Source organism: Echinops telfairi, unplaced genomic scaffold (genome assembly GCF_000313985.2).
Source record: "Echinops telfairi isolate 266 unplaced genomic scaffold, ASM31398v2 ScPeMD7_3;HRSCAF=10, whole genome shotgun sequence".
Lineage (NCBI taxonomy): Eukaryota > Metazoa > Chordata > Mammalia > Afrosoricida > Tenrecidae > Echinops > Echinops telfairi.
Genome location: NW_022103899.1, coordinates 14,466,294 through 14,471,176, shown reverse-complemented (window position 1 = coordinate 14,471,176; position 4,883 = coordinate 14,466,294).

Below are 4,883 nucleotides of genomic sequence, written 5' to 3'. Positions count from 1 at the left end.
TGTATGGATTGTGATAAGAGTTGTATGAGCCCCTAATAAAATGATTTTTAAAAAAAGTGAGACTTCATTTACCCACCAATTTGCCTTTTTGTTTCACATCAAGTGTCATCCTTATAAAATAATTCCTCAAAAGGCGAAAGAATAAAAAAGATGCATAATTGAAAAATTATGAGTACATACTCTATACTCAGATTAGCACAACCAAACATGATATCTTTATTTTTAAAAAACGGCTTGATCTCATTTATCTACCCTTATTCACTAAATAGTGAGGGCTGGGGATCGGAACTAATTACAAATTGAGTTAGTATAAAACTTAGTTTATACAACAATACAAAAACCTCTATATACATACATCAATTATTCTTGAATAATACTAATAGGCTTTCAGATCTCTCTGCCTTTGCCCCGCTCCCACCCCCACCCTCCCACGATCTTGTCTAAACAGGTTGAGGTGGGAAGGAGAGTCAGAGACCTTATGATGACAGAGGAAAAGAGTGTCTTAGCTTTATGCTGGTACTTAGCAAGTCAAGAAGTTGTTGCTTATTCATTCTTAGCTAGCTAAGGGCTATGATCCCCACCCCCAACTTTTTTTTCCCTGACTCATCCTCTTAAATTTTTCTGGTGCTACAGTCTCTGAGTCTCTGTTTTATATCCCACATTGGCTATTGTCTGTCTATCACTAGGCTCTATCATACCTGGTGAGGTAGTTTATTGTGCCAACCTGGCCGATAAGCACATGTGGGGTTAATTGAAGGGCGGAGGGATAAATGGCTCAGTGAGCCTTGCCTTTCTAGTTCTCGGGTCTCTTGTGATGGTTGGACCCGGGTGCAGCTGCTTTAGCCAGTTCCATGCTTCAGCTGGCAAGGCTCACTTCCTGCAAGACATCCCCAAGGAGAAGCCATATGGATCTACCCCGATGCAGCAGTGTGGAGACCCCTGCCAGCGCTGAGAAGCTTACATGTTCACTGATTCAGCTTTCCTCCTGTAGTCAGCATCCTACTGTGTGTTTTGTGAGATGGAGGAGGATTTTGTGGACGGGTGTCAGACATATGGGTTAATGTTGGACTTGTGGGCTTGGGCAGCACTGGGTTGGGATGTTTTCTTGATGTGCACTTAACCTTTATATAAAACTCTCTCTTATATGTGAGTTTCTGTGTATTTGTTTCTCTAAAGTACCCAGACTAACACACCTGGCCTCATGAAAAGTCTGCTGGCTATAAATTTTGTATTCTTGATACTTATGAAATGAGGAGTAGACTTATTTCTTTCCCAAGCCTCCACAGATACATTGGTACAAATTTTTGTTGTCATGACATCACCCTGCCAGATCACTTACTTCTCCTAAACCTCATTCTTTTGGAATTCTCATCTTATCTCAAATATTTGCCACATTTCTAGCTAATATTCAGAGATAAGAGGTTTAGATTCTTGGAATCATAAAACTCATCAATTATCTCTGTCCAGAACTACATGAGAGGTCTTTAAACATTTGAGAAAAATTCCAGTATTTTTAAGTCCCATTTTACTACAAACTCTTTGAAGCTGTCTCGTGTATGTGTGTGTGTGTGTGTGTGTGTGTGCGTGCGTGTGTTTATCAAAACATTTGGTATCTTACATTTTTACATTACACTGCAATTATGTTCATTGCATTCATCATTTGTGTAACTATTGCTACTGTCCAGTTCTAAATTTTTCCATAATCCTTAATAGATGGTCAGTGTTCCTATAAGCAACATTTTACTCTACCTTTCCCTCACACTCTTGGCAATCACTAATGATTAATCTACTTTAGTCTCTATACATTTGCCTATTCTAGATATTTCAATTAAATGGAATAATGCACTATTTGGTTTTTTTGTGTGACTGATTTAGTTTCTCAGTGTAATGTTTTCAAGGTTCACCTATGTTGTAACATGTATCAGGACTTCATTTATCAATTAGAAGATATTTAATTGGATGTATGAAGCACATTTAAAATCCACTTAGGATTTGTTATTATTATTCTAACCACAACTCCTGAGATAGAAAAAGGTTGGCTCTGCTCCCAAGGTTTTCTCTAATTTTCACTGTCTATTTCCTTGAATCTTCAGTGGGATATGGGGAGAGAAAACTTGCTTCCAATAAAACAACACAAATGGAAAATTATTTGTTAAAATGTTATCCTTGCTGCATCAAGAAGAGTAAAAGATATCTTTAAAAATCTAGCCAAAATGAGGGGATTTAAAAAGGTGTGTGTGGGAGAAAAGAAGCTGTGTGTGGGGGGAGGGGGATGGAATTAAAGGATAAAAACCTAGAATTTATTTCTTGGCATAACCTACATCAATGTCAAGATACTTTGATAAGTATTAGTAACAGCCATTTAGCCTACCCCAAAATAATTGAGGGTCTTGAGAATGTAATGGTATTGATTAAGTCTTTTATATATTAATTGAAGAAAATCAGTGCCCTTTAAGTATTTTTTAGGATTCCAGTCACCACCACTGAGCTCATTCAGACTCATAATAACTCTATGTATGGTTTGTGAAACTAAATCTCTCTAGGGACAGGCAGCCTCTTCTTTCTCCCTCATAAAGCTGATGGGTTTGAACCACAAATCTTGAAGTTAGTCCCATGTTTATCCTACATTGTCAGCAGGACTCCTTATTTATTTATTTTAATATTTTAATATTTCAAAAAAGAAGTCAGAAGCTAAGGAGGACCTTAAGGAGATTACCTAACAATTTTCATTAAGAGCGTTCACAGATTTTTCCATATTGATGAAAGGAACAAGGAGGAGCCTTGTAGTGCCAGAGAAGGACCCTGCAGTGAAGCAGTCAAGGCCGTTTTTCTGCTAAAGCTTTGACTATCTTTCTCACGCACACTCTCATAATAAGCAGATGTTCTCTTTCTTTAGTCATCCAAGAAGGTAAAAGCAAAAGGCATGTTGCCATGACCTTTGCTCTTGATCAGTTTGCTTGTGCTTGACGGGGCCATTTCCCCTGTGGGTGCATTCACTGCGCTCTGTCTTCAGGACGGCACTTGTAAAGCCATGCTCCATCTCCTGTGTACTTCTTCAAAGAAATGCTTCAGGACCTTGATCCGACTTGTTAAAATTCCCATAGAAACATCGGCTCGTGTCTGCAGCTGATCTAGGCGCAGTCACTTTGGCATCCATTGGACAGAAAGTTCAACTTTAACTTTTCAGTCAGAATTATGTAAGGTGAACCAATGGAAATATCTCTGGTATTAACAATTGTTTCTAATATTAATTGTTGATCTGCTTCATTAAGGGCTCAAGCAAGATTAATTTTTGCTTACATCTGACTCCTTCTTAAAATGAGTTATCCATTTGCAAACTGTTGATTTCTTTTGGGTATTGTCCACGAAGAATTATCAATGATTTTATCATCCTCCCACCTAAGCTCCATCATGCATTTGATGTTTTCTCTTACTTCCATTTTAGCAGAATTTATGTTGCTTTGATAGGGGATCTTAGAATTCTAAGTGATTCAAGTTAGATTTTTGTTCAGACATTATATAACAACTATGTACACATTTATTTTACTCAATTATTTTTTGAAATTCACACATAGTGTACATATTACACATAATCCACAAACTCTTTGAAGATACCACATGTCCTTTATAGTACACAGGACGGTCTTTTCTACTCCTCTTCTCTATACTATATTCCTTCCCATTCTTCCTCTATGGCCACGATTTCCTCTTCTTTGAGATAATCTCCTGCCATTCAATTAATTGAAGGTGCCTCAGGTTTTACATTTGTCTTCTTCTACTCAGTATTTACTTCCTCTCTAGCTTTTCTCAAGGGAATCTTGCTGGTGCAGTGGTTACACATTGAACTGTTGACCACAGGTTAGTGGTTCAAACCCACCGGCTGCTCCAATGGAGAAAGATGAGGCTGTAGGCTCCTGTAAGGATTTATAGAATCCAAAGAGGCAGTACTACTTACTCTATCCTGTGGGATCACCATGTGATGGAATTGACTCTATGACATTGAGTTTGATATTTTGTTTGTTTGTTTTGATCTCAACCACTTCCATGGCTTCAAATTGCACATGTTCACTTATAGCTCTTTAAGAAGAGAGCTTATATTTTATTTCCTCTTGCCTGCATCACTATTTATTAATAGTGTTATTATAATATAATGGGTACTGGGTAAATAATTTGAGTTAAATAAATTAATGTGCTTGTATAGCTGATATATCACTGAGATTATTACTTACTTCCAATTGGGTGAAAAATTATATAAAGAAGATATATATTCTGTAGTCATACAAATGTTTTTGTTGTTATTTAGAGAACTTACATTTTGACAAGACTTTCCAACTAAAAATTAAACGTTTCATCATAAAATTTATAAAATTACATTATTACTAGTCAAATAGAACATATATGGTTTCAAGTCATATGTGAATATGAATTGATTCATTCCATATTTTATCCACTTTTCTGAGGAATGGCAATCTGAAGTTAAAAATAAACAACTTTTGAGTTTCTAGAGCACTTAAAAACTGAAAACAAAATTGAGTTCAATTTATAAAGCAAAATAAAATAAATGATTTCACCAGTATGTGTAGAACACTTATGAAAAACAAAACAAAAGAACAACTCAATGGATATTTTGAAAGTAATTTATATGATGTTTGAAAAGCTCTGCTGTGAAGTAAGAGTTGGGAACTTGCATTGAGTAAATACTTGAGTGGAGGTCCAATGTCCATCTGCTGCCTTAACACTAAACCTATAAATATATGCACGTAGATCTATTTTCCCACCATCCTATATAAATATATTTACATATGTACATGCCTGTATTTAGACCTCTATAAATGCCCTTTGCCTCCTAGTTCTTTCCTCTATTTCCTTTTACTTTCCTCTTG